The sequence below is a fragment of the Melanotaenia boesemani genome, chromosome 22 (assembly GCF_017639745.1).
Source record: "Melanotaenia boesemani isolate fMelBoe1 chromosome 22, fMelBoe1.pri, whole genome shotgun sequence".
Taxonomy (NCBI): domain Eukaryota; kingdom Metazoa; phylum Chordata; class Actinopteri; order Atheriniformes; family Melanotaeniidae; genus Melanotaenia; species Melanotaenia boesemani.
Window position 1 is genome coordinate 4,319,380 of NC_055703.1, and position 13,083 is coordinate 4,332,462.

The 13,083-nt window shown below is 42.0% G+C and overlaps 1 protein-coding gene across 1 annotated transcript in view; it reads right to left on the reverse strand.

Annotated features, from left to right (window-relative positions):
- The window catches only part of LOC121633202 (heparan sulfate glucosamine 3-O-sulfotransferase 5), an 86,611-nt gene that overhangs the window by 28,439 nt on the left and 45,089 nt on the right, over nt 1-13,083 (reverse strand). The window contains exon 2 of the mRNA XM_041975021.1: nt 2,853-2,928. The gene's annotated coding sequence lies outside the window, so the exon portion shown is untranslated. The remainder of the gene's footprint in view (nt 1-2,852; nt 2,929-13,083) is intronic.

Here is a 13,083-nt window from a genome sequence, read left to right on the forward strand (position 1 = left end):
TGGTGGTTTTCAGATGGCCAATGATCTCATCCAGGGTTTTAGGACTGATTGGAGAAAAGTGTGTCATGGTGTTCAAGTCTCTGAGTGGACACAGGGACATATAAGTCCTGCCCCTGGCATGGAAGCACTGACTGCTTGGTTTTGTGAATTTTGCCAGTAAAGAAAGAAGCAAACTCATTCCAGCCCAGTTAGATAGAAGTTCTGGTATTACTGACCCAGGAGGATTAGTTAGTCTGTCTACAGTAATGAACAAAGCGCAAGCTTTATTGCTGTTCTTAGCAATGATGTTAGAAAGAAAAATGGTGTTGCATTTCTCAGCTTTAGGTTATAAATCCTCAGTCTCTCTTTATAGATCTGAAAGTGAACCTGCAGCTTTGTTTTCTGCCACCAGCGTTCAGCTTTTCCACATTCTGGTTTTTCAGCTCTTGCCAGTGTGGCATTTTTCCACGGAGCTCTCTTTTTGGCAGTGATCACTTCCACCTTGGTGGGAGCAGTGACATCAATAACGCTGTAATAAGGCTGGGACGACTGAGTCAGAGCTCGCTGGGGAACTGGTGGGGGAGGATGATGTGGGATGTTTTGGGGTGAAAAGATTGACTGAGGCAAGGGGTAATTTGGGTCGCAATAGTGACCAGTTCCTTCATCTGGGAGGTGAAGTCCAGGAGGGGTGGGGAGGATGGGGAGAGGGAGGGTGACTTGGATGGAGTATGATGAGATTGAAGGGGGTGGGTCATCGCTGGAAGCTTTGGGGGTTTCTTCAGGAGGGGGCTGAGGTAGTCTTTCTACAGGTTTCCTCTAGGCTCTGTCTCATCACATTGTTTTGGTCTCTCTTGTCTGGTGTCCTTGTCCGAGGGAAGAGGGTCTGTTCAGAAAATAAAAGAGGTTGGAGGCGAACAGTCTCACTCTTGACCTGTTCAGTCAGAATCCACCTGGCTTAAAAAGTGCCTGCAGTCCCAGAAGAAGCTGAAACAGCCTGCTGAATCTCTTCACTCTTCCTCTGATTGGAGGGATTGGACACTGATGACAGCTGTCAGCTGATCGTATCCAGCAGTTCAGTAAAGTCCTGTTTCAGCTCCTCAGATTGTTGCTTCACATCGTTCTATCCCACATGCAGGATGAGCTTTTCCATCGTTGGGTTCTGTTTTTTTTTTACATTTTACACAGCGTCCCAACTTCTCTGGAATTGGGGTTTAACTACCTGTGTTTCCCTAACTGAGCTGGGGTCATAACATGCACCAGTATTAGCTCTCACTGTTTTAGCTCCTTAGGGAAGCAGGTTATGTCTGGCTCCTGATCATTGACATAAATACTATATTAATTTCTTCTCATCCAATTACATTCTTGGCTCTTTGTTAAAAATGAGCTGGCTGTGTCTGTGTAGTGTTAATAGATCACCTCCAAAACTGGCAACTCCCATCAACATTTTTTCTGGACTCTTTCTGGTCACTTGTTAATTTACCCGGCAGACCTGTCCCAATATCTGTGCCAGAAACCACAACCATGTTCCTGATCATCACTTCCTGTTTATTTCCCTTAATAGTGAGCAGTTTTCAGGCCAAGTCAGACTGCCCTAACAATCAACGTTAGGCTCAGATGCAGAGGTTGTTTTGAGATATAAAACCTTTGTTAGTTTAATGCAGGCTTATATGTGATGGGATGTCTGGAGACAGACGTCTTTAAATGCTAGCAGGACAATAAGCACATATGATCGTAACTAGGGCGCATGTTTGCAGTAAACTGCACGAATTATCTGTCAAATGAATTTTCCAGGTCCTATTTTTACTTTACTGGGATTAATGAATGCTGTTCTTTAATGATGAATGCACGTCAGAGAAATAATTCATCAGCTTGCTGAAAGAAGCTGAGAGATGACGAATCAGCTAAATAGGCTCAACTACACAAAACAACCTTTAAATATTACAGGGTCAACCAAGTTTTAACAGGCAAGCTAGACATTGCCCCACATTGATTTGTGGTTTTTGATGTATATTTGTGTTGTTTACACATGCCAGCATTCTTAATTTGGTGATATTTCAGGGCAGACCTGTCACTTCGTTTCAGAATGAGCCTATAAAGCAGCGAAGATGCTGACACATAAGAAGAGATATGAGAGGCAGGATTAATCATGTGCCATGGAATGTGTATAAGCAGGAACGGAGCTCAGCTAAGCTGAAGGGAAAGAGGCAGGGAGTCTGAGACACGGCCACAGTGATGGATGGGGGGGGGATGGGGTTCCAGATTTACTGCCTACCTATACTCAGCTCAGCTCCATCCAGCTGAGGTCTGAGCTGAGCTAACAGCAGCAGCAGGACAAGCACTTAGATTACAAATTACACCAATTAATCAATATTAAATTAGCCTAAACATTGTGAAAACTCTGATGTTGTTTTGTGTTTGCACCATTATAGAAAACCCACAAGCGGAGCTCATGTGGTTTGGGAACATTTGCATGTCATCCACATGTGCAAGTATGTGCAGACCACATATAATCCACGTAAGAAGCACATGTAGATCAAAAGTGCAAACATGTGGACCACATGTGAATTACAAGTGTCACGTGTGTGGACAAAATGGTCAAATGTGCAAACAAACACGTGTAAACCACATGTGAACCGCATATGATTAAAATGTGAAAAAAAAATGTGAAACACACATCCTCATATGGTTCACTTGTGAAGGATGTGATTCAAAGGTGTTTTACATGTTTTTCACATTTTAATCACATAGGGTTTACATGTGAAGTTCATGTGTTGTCCTGTAAGGTAGTGTCTGGCAGGTGTGTGATCAGCTGGAACATCCGGTCCCTCAACAGGATGAGAGGAACTTTACACTGAGAAAAGATCAGTACATACCCTCTATTCCTCATGACTACCAGAGGTGGTGTTCAGCACCTGGATACTTCTTCAAGCAGACCTGCAGATCCAGGATCTGTGATATAAAGAGAAACTTGAAGTCAAGCCAAAAGTTCAGTTACTGATTTCCATTCTAGCAGAGAAACTATTTACTACATGTACATGTCTGAACAATCCCACTGAAAGATTCTCACACAGATATCTAACCAGCTATCTAAGCATTTGCTGAAGAAATACTGGTGGTGGTTGGCTTTCTGGGCCGGTGATGTGGTGTTGATGGTCCAGGAAAGGTCCTTTGTGACGTCCAGACCCAGGTTCGTGGTGCTGCTCCCTCTCTCCAACGTAGCACCATTGATGGTCAGAGGTGCATACTGATGTTCTCTTGAAGTCCACATGAATCTCCTTCGTCTTCTCCATGATCTCACCTCGCTCCTGCAGTCTGTCTCATCGTCGTTGCTGATGAGACCCACCACAGTAACTTGAGGAGGTTGGAGCTGTGCGTCAGCAGAGTGAAGAGGCGGGGGCTCAGCACACATCCTTGAGGGGCACCGTGTTCAGTGTGGTGACGCTGGATGTGTTCCTGCCGACCCGAACTGCCTGTGGTCTTCTGGTCAGGAAGTCCAGCAGCCAGTTGGGGACGACAGCCATACTCAGCAAGATGTTGAAGGTGTCTGTGAAGACATTTGTGAGCTCCCCAGCACAATCCCACAGCACACAATCACGTATGTTATCAGCACCAGAAGCTATGCGAGCATTGATCCTGCTGAGTGTCTTCACACTGTCCGGGGACAGCGTCAACACCTGTTCGCCAGGAGGAGGTGGAGACTTCTGTGCAGGTGTGAAGCTGTGTGCCTCAAAACAAGCCAAGAAGTCATGTAGCTCATTTAGCAGAGAGGTGGAGCTGTGACAGGTCTGCAGGGGGGGCTTTTAGTCCATGATTGTCTGCATCCCTTGCCACAGGTGATGTGACAGGTCACATCAGAGAGGCAAAGATAAAAAAAGCATCAGGGTGGGCTGTCTGATCCATTAATATTCTGATTGGACCTTTGATTGGATCAGAAGTGCTCCATGTAAAGCCACCGTGTGCAGGCTCCTGCTTCCACAGCTAACATGTTTCTAGGCTGAAACATTCCAGTAGTGGGAATATGTTAACTAAGTCTCACATAACAAGTGTTTATTTGATTTCATGCAAATATGCACGAGAACAGATTAATTTTAATCACTGAAATGAGACAGCTTTGTGTGCAACAGATCGCTGAGCTGATGAATCAGTGGCATCTCATGTGTTGTCTTTAATTAATCAGAGCGGTGCTGTTCTGGGATGAAACATGGAGACAGCAGGAATCTACACAGAGTTCCGTGTTTTTCTCTCACTCTGATGCTGTGATCTCACTGCCCGTGATTCTCTTCTCTTCATCTTTAAGTCCACCTGCTGCACTCTGAAGAACAAAGTTGGTTTTAATTATATAAATAATTCCAGTAGTTTCACTTTCATAGTTTCTGTTATTCCTGCTGAGTCCATGATGGCATCACAGTAACATTAGGAAAGATAAACACTCATCTTTCTCTTCCTTTTGTATGGAGGTTCAAACAGTATAAAATAAATTCTTATCATCGTATTCAAAGATAATTATCATGGAAGGCTGCATCTATAAAGCCTCGTTCCCAGTGTTTGTTTTAGTTCTCAGCATGATTCCCTGCAGCAGTCAGGCTTGGAGTGAGGCCACATCTCTGATTCTTTCTGATGTGGAGGACACTGAATAAAATAAAGTTCACCAGTTCCTACTATCCTTTAAGATTTATTGATAAAAGTTTATTATTATTTTACTTCTCTGCTGCCTTTATTTATCACTGCTTCATTGTTTGGATGTGGATTTATTTTTCTGAACCAATTCTGAACTACTGATTTAACAACTTAAACATATTAATCCACAGTTCCAAAAACGTTTGGTCTGTGTGTAAAATGTAAATATTAGTTGGGGTTCCACCGATTGCTGGGTCCCCCTTAGAGCTCCTGATGAGCCTCTCTGGTATTGGTTCTTCACAGAAATACACAGCCTGGAAAATAAAACCCAACAAACACACTCTACCAATTTGTTGGACCACCTGTAACTTTGATTTCTGCAAACATTCATCATGACATTATTTCAATAAACCCACACATTTTTTATCAAATTAGTATAAATTAAAATAAAATAATAAAGTGATGAATATGAAATACAGAAATCTGTATAAAGCACTTGTTGAAGAGAATAAACAGACTACACTCCAGTTCAGACATATACAACAAAACAAAACACAAAAAACCCAACACAGGAAAACAAACCACCAGTCACACAGAAACATAACTTTGTCTAAAGTCCCAGGAAGCGTGGCCATGGAGCCCTCACGTCGCCCTGGTCATGTCTAGGTAGGCAAGAACTTTCCAAGTAAATAAGTCCTCACAGATCTGAGTCTTTCCATTTAAGCCACATCGGCTAGCCATTTCTGGGAAGAGGGAGGAGGGGTCGACTTCCAGTCCATCAGAAGAAAAATGAAATTCAATGCAAGAATTTTATTTCAGTTCAGGCAGTTTCCCACCTGGAGGTAGTTTCCTGTTTAAACACCATCAGTTACCAGAATGCTGACTATCAGAAATTGTGAAATTTGTTCCAACAAAAGTTGGTTTGATGTTAAAATTGAAGTCACTGCGATCAATAGTTGGATAAGCAATAATCAGGGTTGGACACGTTACTTTAAAGAAGTGATTAATTATAGTTACTAATTACTTAATGCAAAAAGTAACAGCATTAGTAATGGAGTTACAGCGTTATAAAAGTAATCAGTTACTCGGAAAAGTAACTATTCCGTTACTTTTTTAAAAAAATGTTTAAATATGTTCTCTTTAACAAAATTTCAAATCCATCTGCATCATCATTTCTTCATTATAAAACCGAATATTAGATCTGACTAACGAATGAAATAGAAACCCGGAGGAATAAATAAACAGAAAAATCATGGCCGCTGATCTCAGGCTGCTGGAGGTCGTCTCCGTCTCCTCCTCAGGAGGAGCTCCACCTGATTCTACCTGCTTCCAGCCACCATGAAAAAAACGTTGTTTCTGGTCATGATGAACGTTTCTCAGAACGTTCTTGTCTTTTATCTCTGTGAGGAAAAGTGATGTCTGAGGTTCCAGATTAAAACGCTTCCTCTGTTTTTGTTTGGTCGTCATTGGGAAGATGGCACTTTTGGGAAAGGCTGGATGATTACAGTAAAAATCAAAATCACCTGTATTATGGAAATGGAAATTAAATTGGCCTATAAATGTCCTACTTAGGCGTACCATCAACAAGAGGACTGGGTCACCTCCCCCTTGTCCTCTTGCTGTTCCAGAGGAATCAGAGGGTAATCATGTTTCAATAAGCCTGTAGTCTTACTAAAACATGTCTAAAGTCCTGTGTTTATTATTATTATTATTATTATTGTTATTATTCTTTTGTAATATATTAAATGGATAGTGCTGCATCATTGGCTTATTTTATTTTTTTTTATCAGAGATGAGGTCCTGCTGGCCGCCCTGTGAGGCAGAGTTGGAAAAGTCCTGCAGCAGAACCTCCAACCATATTCCCAGGTCCCGTTCAGCCCCACAGCCCCCATTAGTTTTGGAAAATCAAGGAAAAATGGCAACCACACTTCATCAAATTGCTTTAACACTTGTTGTTATATCAAACACACTAAAGGAAATTATTGATAATCTAAAAAAGTAATAAAATAGTGATGTTTGGTTATAATTCACATGGAAACATTCAAAACATATTTATAACTGCCACATTTTCATTTCAGTATATTTTCTGTGCATTTAATTTTTATTATGGTTGAGTGCCACCACTGTGGAGCAAACGTATGCTTTGTAAGCTGAGTAGAGGCTGAATATCTTTGGAAGAAGCGCTCTAGAAGAGTAAAGAAAGCATGATTAAAAGCATGGACACTGCGCCCAAAGTTTGAGAAACTGATAAAGAAGAAAAAAAGAAGAAAACCAAGGTTCATTTCTCTCTCGGTACTCAGCTAACGGAATATTTTTTGTCTGTTTATTTTGTAAAAGCAGTTTCATCTGTTAATTACATATTTTCCTTTAAGCTAATTATTGTATTATCTGTGCCTTTTAGTTTTCATGGTGTGTGTAGGAGCCATATGTAAGTTATTTATTTCCCACTTGAAATATGTGTGCACATGCGTAGTGACACCACCGGTGATTGTGGGTGGCACCGTGTGTGTGTTGAGGTTATTAATGAGTGTGCTGGTTTGGGGCCTGGAGCATGGAGACAGGGTGAGCTTGAGGTGAAACTTTCTATTAACCGTCATTGTTATTATCATTGTCACTGTCATTGTAAATTATTAACATCATTTAAATGCATTGTTTTGATACAACCTTACACATCCTGAAGCTCATCAAACAAAGTAAGTGTATGCTTCTTGAGATTGTGATATGGATGTAAAACAATAAAGCATTGTGACATGTGCACTGTTTTAGCGTGACGCATTTTGGACAAGTCCTCAAGTATTAGCCTGTCGCGGCGTTTTAAGGTAAAGGTTAAAGTTGGTGCACCGCAATAGTGTGTTTATGAGGCTAAATGAGGATGGACTCAATAAACTCATCAGTTGAGAAAGCATCTTGTGTCTGTCGGTACCTGGAGGAATTACAATATTAAATCAGCTTTATTGAGGCTGTAGACGAGCAAATAACTGTGCCCGAACTTGAACAGTGTGTCTACAGCCTGCTCTCAAGAGTGAGTGCTCCCACCATACCCTCATGGTGTAGTGGCTGAGCTATGATGTGCAGTACACAGCAGGTCTATAATGAAGGAGTGTCATGAATTTGGAAATGCTAAGAGACTGCAATCTGAAGCAGACTAATGTATTGTTGCAAATTCGCTCTCTTCAGGTACTTTTTCTGGTCTATAAAACATATTCCCACTTTCTGTCCAGACACATCCAGCGTACATCCTTCCATACACTTGATAGTGGACCGAGTGCGTGCATGCATATGATTAAATGAAGTTTGCAGGTGAGTCTGAGGGTTGGTCAGTGGTGTAATTAACCAGGGGGGCAGGGAATATACACCATCTCCTAATGAAACAAATCAAGATGAAGTCACTGTTGTCATAGTTGTGTGGGTTACACGCCTATGAGCCCAGCGTCACCAGCTGCCCCCTGTTCAAGGTGCACGCCCACAGAGCTGTTAAACTAAATAAATGAGCTGTGTGCTCCTCCAGGGAAGCCGGAGGCCACACCAGTAGATGGTTCTGGGAGTTGCAGGTGATTTGTACAATTATGGAGTGAAACTGCTTGTGGTATGGGAGTATGGTAAGTATGGGATTGGATCTGGCAAGAGTGCTTTAATGTCCATGTTTGTGCGATCTATTGCACCAGTGACGTTAGGAAGACTGGCAAAGGCATTAAATCCCCTCTTGGTTGCAACTTCAGCTGTATATGTTTTGTTTGGCCAGCTGATTTATTGCATCCATGACTTTGGGGGCACGATGGACGGCTGTGATATGTTTGTCGTCTCTCCCAAGTCCTGCTGAAATGTTCCAGCTGCAAAAAAGCCCAAAGCTGACAGAACCTGCACTTGTGGTGGAAGAGGGTTGGACCATTGTGAATGACTCCAAACCATTAAATCTACGAGGACAGCTCTAGACAAACTAAAGCGTCCTAATAAATATTCATCCTTTTTTGCAAAAAAAAAATCCACATGCTCACAAAAGATTTGTTCCCTCCGTAGGGGACATAGATATGCTTCTTTTTTTCTTTTTTTTTCTTTGCAGAACTGCGATGAAGACCAGTTTGGTTAGCCTATATAAAGGGTGGATCCACTAACTTCTAGTTTCCTATAAGCTTAATGTGTTAGTGTATTTATTTCAATGTGATGAAATGATTTGTAAATGGCCACAGACATTTATCATTATATTTCAATGAACTAAAGAGCAGAAAAACCCGCACAAGCTGATTTTGTTCAAACATGTCAGCGCTCAGATGTTCGTAAGAGTACTCCTGAGTGTTGGTCCAATTTGTTCTCAGCTAAGATCAAATCCAAGATTCAAAGATTTTGGTGAATCCTAAATTTTGGTGATCTGCTGACGCCATATGAGCCACCAAGACATCTAAAATCATCTGGGTGCAGTTTGCTTTCCATCCTGAGAAGTCAGACTAAACATGTAGTTTTTCTTCTCCTGACATCTGGAACTACCAGAAAACCTGAAGTCTGATCCAAACCTGAGTTCTGCTAAACCTGATATAACTGTTTTAGTTGCCACTGCTTTTTTTTCATTTTGAATATATTTTATTCCATATTGACACTGACAGCGATGGTGGTGGTGGTGATGATGATGATAATGATGATGATGTATTTTCTACTGATGGCTGTCTGTATCATATCCAACCCACGGTATGTATTTTCTATTTTAACTTGTTCTGTTTCTATTTCATTTTTATTATTTAGTTTTAATTCTATTGTTAATGCAAATTTGAATGTTTCTAATGCAGGTGGATGTTGGAGTTTTGAAGAGACGTGGCAAATATACTGACTGTAGTCTCTGTTCCTGCAGAGATGCACTGTTTCAGTGTGTTGCTCCGGACTTGTTTGTATTCCAGCACCAAACAGCAGACATATAAAGTTACTATCCTGCTAAATATTTTCTTTGTCTAAAGAACCAAGATGGTCCATTAAATGATGCAAATTCTATCTGTACTTCATTCACGATTTCATCTGAGTGCTCAGTTTTGTCCCATGGCTAAGTTTAATTTTTGCTGATATCAAAGCACCATAAATGAAAGAGGCAGCAGCCGGGTTAGAGATAAAGCGTGAGAAAAGAAAAGCACTTCTGCACTGCTGAAAACAGTTCTTCTCTCCCAATGAAAAATAAGCTCACTTATACAGCACAAAAATAGAAAAGCATGCCTGCTGTTACTATGAAAAGCATTAGTGAGATTAATTCAACACACATTCCAGCTGCACAATAACACTTTATTTAGAAGAGTGCTCTAATGGAGTCTATTGTGATGATGCAGATCTTGCATTATTAAAAAAAGGCTCCCACTGGTAACAATAGGAAACTTTATTACATGCAATCACATCAAGTGTTGGTTTCCACCCTGAGAAAGTCACTGGACAGAACAGCTTTTACTTCTCAAGGACAGAACAAACGCTGGTTAATCATTATTAGCCTTTCTACCCTGTACAGATCAAATCCTTCACAAAAAATGACTGGACATTGTCTTCACCTCTCTGCCTTTAGCTTGTTTTACTAAAACCCTCTAATAACTGAGGATTTCCTGGAAAAGTTAAAGAGCTGTCCATTTTTTATTGCTGTAAATCAATATATAGAAATATTAAATAAAAACTACTGAAAAAGCCACACCTTCAGCCTTCAGCAGGTTCCTGGGTGATAGTCTTCCTCCATGTGCACTATTTTCTGTTCATGGTTGACGGGTACACCTGGTCTGATTTGTCTTTCATGTCACCTGCTGTTAATTGCCTTTGATGTGTATTTATACCCAGTGGTTCTAGTCATTCCTTGTCATATCCTCGTGGTTTCTTCATGGTTTCACCTGGTTTCCCTGTTATGGTTGGTCAGTTTTCATGAGTTATTCTGATTGTTTGGTCAATGTCATGTCAAGTCTTAGTTTGAGTTTTGGAATAAACCATTTATCGTCTGCACTATTCTGCCTCCTGTCCTCTACTTTCTGCAAGTGGGTTCGCACACTTCCCCTCTGGACACCATAACAAAAACAAAAAAAAAGATTTGAGTCTTCAAAATGTTAATTCATTATATATGTGTCCATTTTAGAGTTTGAGATGTTACATGGTTGAAACATGGTTAGATGTAGAGCAAGCATTGTGTGAGGATGTGTTTATCTCTGACCTGCCATTCATCAGCTCAACCATCAAAACACATAAGTGTTTTAAAAGCATCAATATCAGTTCCTCTTTGGTGGCTTGGTGGGATTTTCTAAAAATAACCAAATCCTCAATTTTTCCATGTAAGTTTACACCCCTCTGGAACAACCCTGACATCCAGCAAAACAAAAAGCTTATCAGTTTTACTCAATGGAAAAATAAAGGAATAAAACAGTTAGAACATATAATAGAAAATGGAAACTTCTTATCATTTAATATTCTCACTTCACAATATGGAATCAGTAGCAAAACATTTTTAGAATATCACCAGCTTAAATCTATTATATGTAAAAAATATACCATTAATCAATTAAACTTACAGCTACCTATTAGGGTGGCAGAATTCATGAATCTCAATGCCCCAAAGCTATTATCAAAAACATATAGACTATTATCTAAACTAGAAGACTCAATCTGTCTTCCAACTTCAAAATGGGAGGGTGACTTATCCAGTAACTTTAATAAAGATAAATGGTCACAAATATGTTTAAACACCTTTAAAATGACTAAAAATTCAAATATGCAACTAATACAATTCAAAATTCTGCATAGAACTCATTATACAGGACAAAGGATGTTCAGGATGGGTCTGTCACAATCAAACATCTGCACACACTGCAGTGAAAACACACCAGACAACTACCTCCATGCCTTGTGGTCCTGCACACCTGTCCGCAGGTTCTGGCTTCAGGTATGTGTGGACATGTCAACATGGTTTAAATGTAATATTCCTACAATCCCCGCACTATGTGTACTAGGTGACTTGGGTGACATTAATATGGCAATTAACTCTGCACACATGATACGCACAGCATTATGCATCGCAAAGAAAACTATCCTTGTGAACTGGAAAAACAAAAATAATCTGTGTATTCAGCAGTTTAGGAATCTCTTAGTTGACCACATCAGTAGTGAGACAATGTCTGCCTCCTCAAAGAACTATTTGGCTGAATCTCATTGCTTCTGGTCCCCTGTGCTTAGTTCCATCACTTAGTGTAGGTGGAGGACTGTGACCTCGTTGCTATGGGGGTTTGAGAAATGGCCGGGAGTGACTGGTGGTTGCGGGTTCTTTGTGGTTGCCCGTGGTGCGGGACCGGGCTGCTCTGCGGTGGGGGTGGCTCTGGGTCTGGCCCCGTCGGGGGCTGTGGGGGCCAGCGGTTGGAGTCGCCTCATGGCGGGGGGTTTGGCCACTGGTGGTGCCTGGGTTGGTGGGCGTCGGTCCTGGGCCGGGCGGCCGGGCTATTCCGGGGCGGGCTGGGCGGGGGTTCTGGACTCTGGTGCCCGGGGGTGGTCCTCCTCCCTCCGGGGTGGTGGGCTCCGTATGTGCCTGGGGTCTGGGCCAGCCCGGATGTGCTGCCGTGGTGTGGGTTGGTGCATGCCCTGGTGTCTGGTTGACACCCTGGGACCCAGGGTATGGCCCGGGGGCAGGGGGGGTGTAGGGGTTTGAAGGAGTGCTGAGTGGGATTCGGGGGATTATAGGGGGAGGTGCTGGGGTGTGAGGCAGGGATGCTTGTATGTTGCGTGTGTGTCTATACTTTGGATGTTTGTGTGAATGGGGGGGTATGTTTGTGTGCGTGCGTATGCATGTGTTAGGATGAGTGGGGGTGTGTCTGGGGAGTGAGAGTGGGAGGGTTGGATGCTGTGTGAGTGTTTATATTTTTTGGGTGGGGCTGAGAGGGCATATATGAGTTAGGATGAGTGGGAGTGTGCAAGGAAATAGGTGTGTGCATGTGTTTCTGTGTGTGGTTGGGGCGGGGTTAAGTGCACTTGTGGGGGGGGGGGCCTGGGCAGGCCTGGGGGTGGTGGGCCGTGGATCTGCCGCTGTCCCCATCCTCTCATTCCCCGTTAGGGGTGTGGACATTGCTGATTCAGTCATACAAGGGATTATTCTGAAAGTTCTTTAGAGAGAGTTTGACTCCAAAATACTGAATAGGGGTCCCAACACGGCCTCCGGGAACTCTACATATTATTTCTATTTGAGTAGATCTTTAGTTACCAACACAAACTATCTGACTTTAGATAAAAAAGAAGTTATCTTTTTGATACAGTGTCGCTTTTCATGACAATCGTAACATCGCAGATAAACAGAATTAGACACACATACAGCCTGTATTCTATCTGGTCACAGCCTCACAGACTGCTAATGCCTTTATTTATAGCATGAGCTGCAATCACTCTAAGAAAGAAAGAGAGAGAGACCAGTTGGGTGAAAAACTGCAGAGTCACTGCATGGATGAACCAGAGAATGGTCTGAAGAAGAGAAAATATCCAGCGAGCAGCAGTTGTCTGGACTAG